Source organism: Amblyomma mixtum, chromosome 8, assembly GCF_055824585.1.
Source record: "Amblyomma mixtum isolate Tamu chromosome 8, ASM5582458v1, whole genome shotgun sequence".
Classification (NCBI taxonomy): domain Eukaryota; kingdom Metazoa; phylum Arthropoda; class Arachnida; order Ixodida; family Ixodidae; genus Amblyomma; species Amblyomma mixtum.
The window spans coordinates 93,557,476-93,571,457 of record NC_143019.1 but is presented as its reverse complement, the minus strand read 5'-3'; the positions used below and the strand labels follow the sequence as shown (position 1 = coordinate 93,571,457).

General features: G+C 47.7%; 1 protein-coding gene and 1 pseudogene across 1 annotated transcript in view; one reads left to right on the top strand and one right to left on the bottom strand.

Annotated features, from left to right (window-relative positions):
• LOC149333532 (uncharacterized) overlaps nt 1-13,982 on the bottom strand; it is a 119,331-nt gene that overhangs the window by 47,999 nt on the left and 57,350 nt on the right. The gene's annotated exons all lie outside the window — the stretch shown is intronic.
• LOC149333536 (uncharacterized) lies at nt 1,114-2,185 on the top strand (annotated as a pseudogene).

Sequence of the window (13,982 nt, the reverse complement as noted above, 5' to 3'; positions counted from 1 at the left end):
GAAAAGGTGCAGATTTGACCCATTTTCAAGCGTGTGAGTCAGATTGTGGAATCGTACTGCACTGTGCTTGCGTGAGGAGCTAGGCCTACACTTTTTCTCCCGGAGGCAGGCTTTGCCGCCACGCAAACTGCCAAGAAATAATAATAAAAACAGCATTCTTCACCACCAAAGCCAAGATATTCCACATCACGTGGTTTGATCGTGGCCACACCCATGGCTCCTAGCTTGTGAAGCGGCAATACATCGTCTGTTCTTCTGCGATGCGCACCTCTTCCTACGTGCTCCGCACGCTACTGCAAATATTCCTGCTTATCGTTAGTATGGATGCCAAGAAGAAACAGCGTCGTGTCCCTCTCTCTGCTTCGTCCCCGTTTGCGCTGTTTTTTAGCCTCAGATCATGCACCAACCAGCCCAAATTTCCACCCTTTTGAAACATGTCAAGTTGCACACGAAGCTTAAATTCAAGAAAACCCGCAGCAAAGTATGTGCGATGGAGATGGCTGCGGCAGCTAAGCCTAACCTCGGCTGAAGCAACGCTTCTGATGCTTTGGAGCTGGCCAGATGTCTGAACTTCATCGAAAGCGTTGACAATTTAATTAGCGCATTGGAAAAGAAGATAAGGTTTTTCAAAAGTGAAGGCAGGGGTGGTAAAGAGCCAGCGAGTGCTTTTATCTGTGAGATCGGCGCTGTGAATGACCTTGTGAGCAATGCAACGTGCCTGGAGTGCGGACGATGCGAACTTACGATCAACGAGCTGGCTGGGAAGCAGAAAGGACTCGTGTTGCCACAATGAAGCATGTCCCACATCCGTTGTTTCGGCGACACATTCATCGCGCCGTGCAACTCCGGCGGGCGACTACAATGGTGAAGCGAGTCCGTCTGCCAGCGCTAGCGAACATCAAGGCCGTGGTTGAGGCGCGCGCCGTTGGAGCAGGACACAACCAACTCGTCCGATTTTGCGCAATTCTTGGATTACCAAAACCGATGCATTAGAAATCGTTCAACATCATCACGAAGAAGGTACACCTCGCAGCTACGAAGGCAGTGGCCAAAAACTTGGAGTTAGCTCGCAAGGTAACAGCCCAGGAAGTTGGATCTGCCAATATAGCTGTCATGTTTGATGGCAGTTGACAAAAAAAGAGGCCATAAGAGCCATAATGATGTGAGCACAGCCATTTCTGTAGAAACAGGGCTTCGCCTAGACTTTAAAGTTTTGCCTAATTACTGTCAGAGCTGCAGTACCCGCACGATATTTTAAGATAAAGGGGAGGAGGAAATATGGCAAGCCTTCCACATGCCAGTGTGCGAAAAAAATGTTGATTGCTCAGCACACGCCATGGAGGCAAATGCTGCTCTGAGGATACGAAACAGGACCGAGTCCTACAGCCCTCCCCTGAAATTCACAACCTTCCTAAGTGACGGAGACAGCAGGGCCTTTACAGCTGTGTCAGCGCCAAGTGTGTACACCGGTGTGCCCATCACAAAAGAGGACTGCACTAACCATGTTTCCAAGCAGCTTGGGACTGCACTGCGAAAGCTCAAAATGCCAAGAAGCCAGAAGCTCACAGATGCAGTCATCCAGAAGCCGCAAACCTACTATCAAGTAGCCATCACTGCCAAAAGAGGAAGTGTGCGTGGCATGTATTGTGCAATTCGGGCATCCTTCTTCCACTCATGCTCGACGCATGCAGCCAAGAGAAGAGCCACAAATTTTGCCCGGATGGAGAGGACTCATCCGCAGCACATACCCCCCTTCTCACCAACAGCCAGGGCAAGGCAATGCTGCCCACATACCAGAGGCTTACAGATGAACTGCTCTCTCGTTGTGTGAAGGGGAAAACACAAAATGCAGCCAAATCACTCAACAGCGAAATTTGGCTGTTGTGCCCCCGGGACAAGGTTCACCTCATGCACAGTTGTGGAGATGGCAACATCACTCGCTGTCTTACGGTTTAATCAAGGACACAAGGGCTTTGAGAATGTGCTGGAGGAACTGGGTGTTCTTCTCTCAAGAGAACTTTTCACTCTGTGCAAGAATTGTGAGAAGCGCAGAGTCTCAAGAATGTCCACAAAGCAGACAGCTGAGGCAAGGGCTCGTCGCCGCCTTCTAGCCAAGAAGGCTTGTCTTCAGGATGCAGCTACGAAAAGCTCTGAGGGACCAACATACGGTGCAGGCCTATTCTAAAGCTGTACGCTCTAGGAGAATGCCCTGGACGGTATTGCCTCCAATTTTCATGCAGATATACTAACTAGAACAGTTTTAAACAACATTTGCAACTTTCAATTGCGTTTGTCTCAACTTATTTTGGACCAAAAATGGCTACTGGACGCAACCTTTTATGTACTTGTTGTACTCGGATCAAGACCAAATTTGGCATGCATAATCTTTAAGGGTAGGTAGCATGCAAGTATCTAGGTTTCAATACAATTGGCAATGTTTATAAGTATGAAAGGTCCCAAAATATTTATGCACTGGCTTCTGAAAAGAAAGCATGAGCTTTAAAATTCCGGTAAAATGATGCATGACACAGGTGCACCATTTCCTTGCTTATCTGCACTTAGTGGGGTATTAGAACAAGAAAAACTATTTTATACTGCTTCCTCGTGCTCACTGGCATGTCCAGCAGGTGTATTAGCATGCACAGTTTTTCATTTGTGCATAGTACTTAGAACATGAAAGCATCAAGCTATCTAGGAAATAAAAACAGATTTGGAAAGAGGAGATCAATCTCTATAACTGGTGCAATTTTCATTTATCTGGCATCAATATTACAAAAGAAAAAACTGTTTCCGAGGAGCGTCTCCCCTTAATAAGGAAATGGGCACAATAAGGCAAGCTGTCGAGTGGGGCTTTGGGCAGATCACAGGATTGTTTGCATTTCTCGATAAGACTGGAGAGGCTCTTGAGACAGTCCTTGAAACGTCACGCCACCGATAACGGTTTCTGAAGGACGGTTAGATAACTGATGTGGGTTATGTTGGTGGTGGGACGAGTCCGGTTCTTATATAAGACGACAGTGGAAGCGGTACTCTATATAACATGGACGACGTATGAGAGTCGGAAGGTTTGGACGAAGCTTTAGCATCTGTTTTAGAAGCTATAGAAGGCTCATCAAATAGACCAGAAAGTGACAGTTCTATAATAGCTCTTACTCCTGAAGACTATTACAGTTGGAAACCAGAATTTGAGACGCAAAATCTCAATACTGGAATTTTGTCTCCAACGTCCCCAGAACTCAATGTGGTGGACGACAGCCAATCAAGGGAACCGATGGATCTTGGAAGAGTCTCTACAGGAAGAAAACTTGAGTTCGACCATTCCGGATTTTCAAATGACAGATCAGCCAATCACAAGCCTTTGGAATTTCCTAGCAAAATACGAAGATCCTCAGCTAAAGTATCAGAGAGTTCCAGTCCAAGGACTAGTAACATTTTTGATGGTCCATCGACAAGCAAGCAAACAAGAATTCTGGGAGACATTACTGAAGAAAACGAGCAAATTTATCAAGAAAATGGTGAAAAGGAAACACCACAAAAGGAAGAAGATGTGGGCAGAACTCCTTCGTGTGGTATACTTCGTGCTCCTGAAACTAACTCGATGCATTGGAGAACCGCATCTGGCAAGGACGAAGTTTTCGGGAACTATATACCCACTGTAATGGAATCATTAGCGGAACACAACGTCTTATACACGATATACTACCCGACCCGGATGGTAGAAGAATTGGTATGTTTTTGGACCACTTGTCAAGCACAAGAAAACCAAATGGACTGTGGATTCTTACACTTCACCGACACGACAGTATTGCTAACCAGTTGGAGTTACCTAGCTCACTACCCAGTTGAGCCGAGGCAATTGAGGCCGCTAGACTTATCAGCAGAGAGTATGGAGAATCGTCCGACAGACACGCACACATCGTTCACGTCTGCCCCTGGGCTTCAAACTACTGTAGGTGTATACCTCTCCAAGGAATTGGAATCAAAAGACGAAGTAGGCCATCACAACCATGGAGAGTGCTCACAGAGAGACACTTTGGCAACCTCATCGAGTATTTGTTGCGTCGTCCCAGGCAGTTCAGTCTCTTTGAAGTCGGTTGCGCACCCGTCGACATCACGCTTCCTGGAAGTAAGTTATATATTTTTCTGTATCTTATCTTTATTAACGAGCTTTATTCCAGGTGAAAATCTGGGAGCGAGCGTCAGACCAGATGCAACATCGGAGCCGGTATGGCCCGCTGCGACACACCAGCAGAACTTGCCTCGCATGTACAGGGTGAGTGCAGTTCTCGCAAACTGCCACACGTATCTATGGCTCTCAAGTATCTCAGTACTCCGGCCTCGAGCCACCAAGCTCAGAAACATACCTCACCCCACAGCACCACTAATGGCTGCATGGAGAGCACATAAGGTCAGTACAGTGAAAGCTCGTTAATTCAACCCCCGTGAATTCGGAAAAATAAATTGACGTGCACGCGAGGTCCCTACAATTATACATAGGAGTCTATAGGGCGAAACTCTCGTTAATGCGAACAAATTTTGCCATGTGTTGGTTAATTCGACTTCACTCTGCAGCCCACGAAGTCAGTGCGCCAAGCGCAAAAAGAAAAAAAGAAAAAAAAAACACTGCCACGAGCGGCACTACTGTACTGCTGCTACGCCATCTGTACGGTCATCGTCATCAGTAGCGAGAGAGAGGACGAGGGAAGCGAGATTAGCGGCAGCCAAAGCGGCCAGTGTCTTTCTTTGTGCTTTGTTGTGTTGCAGCAGTCGCGTTGGTGTTGTCCGCTTAACCCTATCGACAGCAAGTGTCGTTTTGGCGCGTGTCGTCGTTTCCGCGTGTTCTTGCTGCTACGGTCGTGGTTATTTAACCGTAAAGCGGCGTCTTTTTTGGTAATTGCGCGCTTTGCCAGCGTGTTTACTGCGCTGCTTTCGAGTGGGTAGGGCGCAGTGCCTGTGCAGCTCGCCTTTGTGTCCTGTTGCGATGGCGACACCAGCCAAGCGGCCAAAGTACCAGGCAAAGGACCTAGCAACGAAAGTAGAAATACCGAAGGCTCTCAAGACGGGTTTCACGCCGCGATGTGATAGACAAGTATAGGGTTAAAAGGACCACCTTGGCCACCTATGTAAAGAATGAAAGCAGCATTATTGAGGCGTTTCACAGTGAAGTCTGCAGTGCCAAAAGAAAACGACTGCAGACGGCGGCCTACCCGGAACTAGAAGCCGTACTGCGATGGATCAGAAACGCACACGATGCCTCCCTGTGAGTGGGCCACTCATTTGTGCCCAGGCCGAAAGGTTCGCCGCAAAAATGAACGTTGAAGAGTTTGAAAGCTTCTGAAGGTTGGCTTGCTCGTTTTAGAAGCCGTCACAATCTGACTTTTAAGAATGTGTGTGGCGAAAGAGCTTCCGTGGATAAAGACGTGATTGAGGAGTGGCATACCATCGGGCTTCGTGAACACCTGGCTGCATTCGACGCTCAGAATATATTCAACACCGACAAGACAGCGTTATTTTTTAAGGCAATCCCGGAAAAAACTATCACCTTCAAAGGTGACCCCTGCACAGCAGGTAAAAGAAGTAAAGAAAGGGTTACTGTGCTTATTGCCGCCAACATGACAGGAACAAAGCGTCTACCCCGCCTAGTTGTCGGAAAGGCACAGAAGCAGAGATGCTTCAAGAATGTGAGGCACCTTGGAGTTGAATATCAAGCCAACAGGGAGGCTTGGATGACGTCCAGCATATTCCAATCTTGGCTTCATCAGCTGGACCGGCGTTTTGGAGCTGAAAAACGGAAGGTCCTCATGGTTGTGGACAACTGCAGTGCTCACTTCAGGCCTGGAATGGATAAAGCTTGTGTTCCCCCCGCCGAATGCAACTGCAACCCTTCAGCCCATGGACCAGGGCGTAATTCAACATTTCAAATGCAAGTACAGGACGCACATCTTGCAACGCATGCTTCTGTGTATGGAAGCTGGGAAAAAATATGATATTACGCTCCATAGCGCTTTGAACATTTTTGCTCATGAATGGGCCCACACTTCTGCTGAAGACATTGCTAACTGCTTCCGGCAGAGCGGTTTTGTGCAACCGAATTGCTATGCAGAGGAATTGCTGACCGAAGCAGCTGACGCAGCCGCAACCACAGAAGACGACAGCTGTTTCGAGAGTGCCTTGCCTTCTGCAGTGCGGCTTGCTGATTATGTGCCGATCGATGATGGCGTTGCCATTGCCAGTCAGCTGACCGAGGATGAAATAATTGAAGAAGTGATAGGCGCTGACAACGACGATTCGTCGGAAGATGACGCTTGTGAGCAGTTGCCCCAAATGCCGAAGCGCACGGTGAAAGAAGCCCCAGAAACCTTGTCCGTGCGGGAGGACTTCTGTGAGCAAATCCCTGACTGTGTATGTGCCGTGGAGCACTTGGCAGCTGTTAGAGCTATCGTAGTCGCTCAAATTCGCCCGAAAAAGCAGATGACGATAACAGGTTTCTTTGCCAAATAAAGGTACGTCCTGTTGTGGCAAACACTGTTTTGTTTTTTGTTGTTCATTCAATATTTCGACATTCGGATAATTCAACAATTTTTCGCGGTCCCGTCAGTATCGAATTAACGAGCTTTTACTGTAGCAGTGAAGACCTCAGACATTCAGAGCAATGCAGGTTGCTCTAATGGCGTTACTTCTATTGGCACATTTTTTATCGATTATAAGTTCCACTTCAAGAGTTTTTTTTTACCGAAAACTTGCAGCAGTCATACTAGCAGCACAAGATCAATCCAGGCCATAGCAGCTCTTCCTTCCAGCCTCCGGCAACACATTTCCATGCATTCTTCTTGGTTTCAAATTTTCATGCACTAGCTTTTTAGTCTTGTTCTTTTTATTGGACTGGAGAAAGGCTTGCACAATTGGCATGTTGCTTGGACGGCGCATGCTAGTATGTCCAGACAGCAGTCTCTAAACAGCTCCCTCTTGTACAAGAAGACAAGTCTTGTACAGTGAAGAGGTATCTGCAATCCTGTCATTATACCCCACTATACTAACCTTCCCCACGCTCGAAGCAGTCCAAAACCGCGCCGCCAGATTCATTTGCTCAGACTACTCTCATTATACTAGCGTTACAGCACTAAAATCTCAGCTTAATCTCCCAACACTGGCCTCTCGGCGTAAAATCGCCCGTCTTTTGCTGTATCATAAATTTTATCACACTTCCGATCGTGAAACTGCCCCGATAACACGCGCTCATCGCTTTTCTCGTCACAGCCACCCTAACGCCGTCTACCCCGAACGGGCCCACACCGAAACATATAAAATGTCATTTTTTCTTCAGACAGCCAATGACTGGAATGACCTTCCATCCGAAGTGGCGACCATCATCAATCGTGTTCTATTCAAAACCGCCATCGAAGACCACCTGTGTTCATATTAACTCTTTTGTTTGCCCACCCCTCATGTAATGTCCCCTGCGGACCCTTGAGGAAACAATAAATAAAAAAAAGGTACGCACTGAAAGAGAGAAAAGTACACATCGAGGAGGAGAAGCATGAACTACAAATTAATTCCTGGAAAGATCAACACGATCAGCTGCTGGAGCAGATGAAGTGCATTGAGGATTTATTATAAGAGTAGAGGAGAACAGGCAGGGACAACGAAAAAAAAATATCGGAGTTGGTGCGTCACGTTTTGTGCTGCCAGAAATGATGGCAGCGTTGTCATGCGTACCTGAAATCTGGGTCTTTGGTATGCAGGAGGGTATAGAATGCATTTTACCCTACAGTCATAAAATTCCGCGCTATAAATCACATTAAACGTCTTTCATGACAAGCAAACATGGTCATTAACAGTAAAAGCAAGTGGTGCAGGGAGCTCTTAAAGAGCTGATGCACGTTGGCATTGTAAGGAAAGCTTTTTTCCTGTGGCTTTTTTTTTTGTCTAGTCGCAGCTGGCGTTTTGTTAAGGGGGGACATGGATCTTTGGGACCAAAAAATGACCAAAAAATCGAATTTTCGAAAATAACATTTTCGGAATCTACAACTATTAATCTCCAGTTTCACAAATTTTTGTCTCCGAGAAATAAATATTTTTGCCGTATTAGGCAATTTAAATGACCGTGTCACCCGATTTTGTGCATGAGCAGACGATAAAAACGGTGCATTTTCAACTCCGTTGAGCTCCCGTTTCAGCGCCCCGATCACAACCATCTTGATCTCGTTTGAAAGAAGACTCTCTAGGCTTCCATTTCCCGCCGCTTTTGCTTGCATGCCCTGAATGGCCGTGGAGCAAAGGAAGCAAAGAAAGTACAAACAACAAAAAAAGTGCAAGGTCCGATTCACCGACATGCGCACGTAACTGAAACGAGCCATCCCACTGGCGAATTCTCGCATGCTTCGTCTGCTAGGCTTGCAGCGGGGCGTTGGCGGATGTGTCCCTGGTGCCATATTGTTGAAAGGAGCGAGACCGACGCCAAATGATGCCACTAGTAAATTCCGCTCGCGGCACAAGTTCGGTCAGAGGAAAAGAAATAAGCGAGTCAACAACCTCCCTACACGTCCTGCATCATTGGAAAGCACTGATATGCGCAAGAGCCAGCGGCCGGTGAAGAAGCGTCAGCGGAGATCGAAGTAAGCCTAACGAGCTCGGCGACAGCTACGCACAGCAGCCGCATACACTGCGACACCACAATGCTACAGCGTTCGGAATTGCTGGAAATCGAAGCAAAAGCCAAAGAAAAGCTACAAGCTCTTGATTCGACTTCAGCAATGCAGAGGAAACTGGATTTCAATCGGCAACTGCGACGACCACCCGCTTCGGGACGCCAACGGCAGTGCAGATGTTACTGCATCTGCATTCACTGTTGTGAATCTGGAATATTTCACCGAACTGAAGAGTGCCATCAAGTTCAAGGTGCGTGGTGGTAATGTGAACGTTTCAAAAGGTAATCGTGAATATGGTTTAGCCGTGAGGCTCACTCTCTCGTGCATGAACTGCGGATTTCACCGCGCGCTCAAGGCAGCCAAAAAATAAGTCCATTTACTGTAAATATTCTTGCTGCACGGGCAATGCAAAGTATGGGAAATTGGCAAGCCACACTGAACAATGTCTTTGCAGTAATGAATATTTCCCATAGAGGGGGGCTTCACAATAAAACCTGCCAAGGTTACACGAAAAACAAGCTGACGCCCGCGACAACACGCGCAGCCGAAAAAGTGACGATGGACAGCACCCGTTCCGTTCGCGAGCTCTACAGAGAGTTGCATTTGGACAACCCTGGAAATATCGCTGTCTCGTTCGACGGTTCGTGGATGACCCGGGGTCATTCATCACACATTGGTGTGGGCTCAGTGATTGAGCTGTTCACTGGGCTTGTACTAGACTATGTTCTGTTCAGCAACTTCTGCGCGGGGTGCAAGCGCAGGCCTGGAGAAAGTGACCCATCATAAGAAGCACTGAAGAGCAGCCACAGGTGTCAGGAAAACACGGAAAAAGAAATCTGGCTAGATGGAAGTGCAGGCTGCACTTGTCATGTTTCAAAGGTCCTTAGAGAAGCATGGCCTTCGATACACAACTGTTTTGTGTGACGGAGATAGCCACGCATTTCTGGCACTGCAGGAGGCTGATGTGTATGGTTTTATAAAAGTGCAGGAAGAAGACTGCACAAACCATGTGCCAAAGTGCATGGGCACGGCCCTGTGCAATGTGATTGCAAAGCACAAAGGCGAAAAAACAGAGAGCCTCAGTGGTAAAGGCAAGCTCATGGGCGACCTTGTGAATAAGTTGACTGCATACTACAGCTGGGCTCTCATGTCTCACACCGGAGATGTCGAAGCAATGCAGCAGGCAATGATGGCCACCTATCATCAGGGGCCAGATCCAGCGGCGGTTCGCCTCGAGAACCGGTTCCTCTTGTCGCTCCTAACTGGTCGACTGTCGTCATCTCCGGCGTGACGCATGTCTTCCGGAGGAGGCTCCACGCTTTTCGTTTATGTCACAGGGCGGGGCTACGAAACCGAAAGGAACCGTTTTTGCGGCCGAGGCAGGAACCGCGGATAGGTGGTCTGTTTCGGCGCGAACCGCGTCTTGTTGTTCGTAAACAAACATGGCGGCTACCATGGCACCGTTCCTCTTCGCGACACTTTGCTGCCCCAATCGGCAGAGGCGACATGAAGAGCCTGAAGACGCATTTAACATGCCGGAGGAAGATTTCCGCCGGCTTTTTCGGCTTTCCAAGGCACTCGCGCACACGCTGTGTGCTGATCTCGAAGGAGAAATCGGAATGAAGGGGTCGTCTGGGCTGACAACAGAAGCAAAAGTGCTTTGTGCACTTTGCTTCTTTGCAACCGGTAGCTTTCAGACTTCTGTCGGCAGCGAGTTCACCATCCAACTCCCACAATCCTCGGTCAGCCACAGCGTTGCTGCAGTGGCCGCGGCCATCACCTGCGTCGGCAAGCACAAAGGGTGGGTGGCATTCCCTTCCACACCAGCAGCGAGGGAGCAGGCAGTGCCCAACTTTCTACAGTGTGGCCGGATCCCCGGTGTTGTCGGCTGCATCGATGGGACTCTAATTGCTATCAGCGCCCCGAAGGGACTCAGTCTGGGCGAAATACCAGGTTTCATGACCAGGAAGGGCTATTACGGCCCCAACACTACGCTCGTAAATGCTGTTTATGTCTGCATCCATCCATGCGCACAGAGTCATCGAAGTTCGCAAGTAGCAGTAGCCGGCGTGGCCCAGGTGAATGCATATGCATGCTTCAAGTTTTGATGGTTTGCGCACACAATCAGAAAGCTGCACAGCAGAGAATGATAGCAGACATATACTGTGCTGTTATTTTGGTGTATGTGCTTACAATACTGCCTGTAGCAGGGAAAGAAACGATTTATGCTGAGCGATGTGCATGGATCTTTCCATATCGTTAGTCTGGAACTACCTTTACAGCTGTGTGTTTCAGCTTGCATAAGAATATGCTATACCTGCCGCTATAAGCCAGAGGTACACTGTGTTTCAAATTAATTAGTACTGGCAATATTTGCTTCCTTTGTACTTAGCAAGACTAGCGCATGCATCATTTGCTATTAAAACAATTGTCACCCCTGTACAGCATTGTACGGAGAACCTTTCAATGAACAGCTGGTTAGGTTTGATTCACAAAGTGTTCCTGACAGTATTATTTGTAAATTCTAGTGCCCATTACAGGCATCAGTTTTTCTGAGCCACTAAGTATCTGCTGTGTGTGTCGATCATTATGCCTCATATATTTTTTTACAGTTGTCCGATGCCAACATGAAGATCCTGGCCATCGATCCACGTCGACCAGGCTTCAGCCATGACTCATTCGGCTGGAAACACTCTACGCTGCGCCGTCGGATCTCCGAGGAGGGGCCGCTTAGCCCTAGGAAGTTTCTGCTTGGTGAGTCTATTTACGTGACACAAGTGCTCACAGATATTTAGCATCTTTTTTTTTTTTCCTTCAGGGGATAGTGGTTACCTGCTGGAGCCATGGCTGATGACTCCAGTGGCCGGGTATCCTACTCTGCAGACAGCTGAAGGGCAGTATAACCATGCCCACTCGTCAATGAGGTCGGTATTCCGCAAGTGCGCTTTCCCGCATAACAATGTTGCCCCTAACAAGATGGCCGACTTTGCTATAAAGGAACTACATGGGCTTCAGGACAGGCGCTAAAGGTGTGGATAGAATGTAAGAAACGTATTTTGGAAGAATCAAACAAAAACCCAGTCTTTCTTGCTTTGTTTCAGCTGGAAACGCATGGTCCGCCATCTTGTTGGGGGCAACATTGTTATGCGGGAAAGCGCACTTGCGGAATTTTGAATATCCCCTATTGGGGTGCTGAAAAGCAGGTTTCGGTGCCTGCAGCAGTACAGCAGTCAGCATTAGAGCCCCAAGCGTGCTGGTACCATAATAGCAGCATGCGCAGCGCTTCACAACCTGTGCCTTGAGGAGGGTGGTGCTGCTAGCAGCTTGTGGAGCAGTAATGATGACGACAGTAGTGAAGGTGAGGACAGCGGCGCAGGTGACCAGCAGGAAGACTGCACTGTTGCACAAGGTGTGCCGGTACCATCTTCCAGCCGCTCAACCCCCACGAAAGGAAAGGAGGTGCGGTGCTGCATTGTGCACCTCTTTTCTGGAACGCGTTCACAGCACTCTGCGCATCAATTAGGTGCGTGCGTCGGCAGTTGATGAGGCAGCTGGCCAGGCAGCGACGGTAGCCCTCGCACTAATGCCTGCAGCAGTCTAGATGACAGCATTTCATAATTACAGTGTGATGGACAAGACACAGGAGGAAAGACACAGCACAGCGCTGCGTTATCCTTTCTCCAGTGTGTTGTCCTTCGTGCTGTAATTACGGAATACTGGTTTATGGGGGTTTAACGTCCCAAAGCGACTCAGGCTAGAGGGACGCCGCAGTGGAGGGCTCCGGAAATTTCGACCACCTGGGGCTCTTTAACGTGCACTGACATCGCACAGTACACGGGCCTCTAGAATTTTGCCTCCATAGAAATTTGACCACCGCGGCTGGGATCGATCCTGTATCTTTCGGGTCAGCGGCCGAGCGCCATAACCACTGAGCCATCGCGGTGGGTCAAGTTAGTGCGGATTGCAGGGTTGTAAAGGATCAGGCTGTTTCGATGTTGAACAATTGTGACCTTGTACCGATGGCGACGGCGGATCTGAATTCAGAAGGTGATAAGTTGGATTTATTTTTCTCCGCAGAGACGCATAAAGTGAACATACCCTTCAGAGCCATCATTTCGGAAGCCAGCACTTGTCGGTGCACAGTATTTGTTACCTGCAAAAGCATCTTTCAACTTTGGTTGCTGATTGTCCTTTTTCGGTTGATAAAACAGGCAGGCTGGTCCATTTCCTAAAGCACCGCAATCCGGGTTTGTGTGCAGGCTTCAGCATAGATATTGAAGTCCTCTACTACACTCTGCCTAGCAAGGACATGATGAAGACAGTGAAAAAGTGCGTCGCTGACGAAAATGATGAGGTAGGCTTTATGGGTCAGTGCGGAGTGTCACTTGATTCTATTCTGGAACTCTTGTTCTTTTATTTAAAACCCACTTATGTCGGGTGGCGAGGCAAGGTGTATATACAGAAAAAGGGCATATGTATTGGATCAAAGGTGGCACCACTGCTGAGCAATATTTTCCTGGGTCAAGTAGACAAAGCTATTAATAATCATATCAACGGACTGGGGTTGTGAATTTTCAGATATGTAGATGATTTTTTGGTTCTGGTTGAAAACGACAACTTCAGCAGAAGAATGGCTGATATCTTGAAGCTGTTTTGCGAATTAGGGACCGCCATGAGATGGTGTGATTAACACCAGCCTGTTTAGACACCAGGTGTCACATCGGTCAAGGTTAGTAGATCGCACCTGTGCAGTAGTGTATGAGCTTCCTTTGTCACGCAAAAAAGTTTATAGAGGTCAGACCAATCACTGCAGTAACATTCGTTTGCGAGAGCATCTCAATTCACTGTCAGATTTTAGATATTCCCATTTAAAAGACCACTGCCACGATTGGCGGAAAGAAAAAAAGGAAAAGAAAAAATGCCACCCTCTAGCCACTAAACAAAGATTTTGCTTGCATGTTGTTTGAAACTTGGAAGCATATTTTATCTGTGAAAAACAGACAATGTATAAGCCAGCCTTCCTTGTTGCTGGTTGACAAAGAGGTTCTGTTTCTAGATAATTCATGATCTTAACTTGAGGCAAACTAAGCAGGGAGGGAAATCTTGTTTTGATAGTACTTCACCATGTGTCAGCTGATAAGCTAAAGAGTCACCCATTGTCAGTGCTTGTGTAAGTGCTCTCAGCTTTGTAATGTCACATGACTTTGATGTACAAATTTCACGCTTTTCAAGAAAAACTTTAGTTGTGAGACAGCACTCATTTGTGGTGTCTATCTTTCGTGCTTTCATATGTTTCGCGTTCCACCGCCCACAATGAGAAAAGAAAGTCATTTC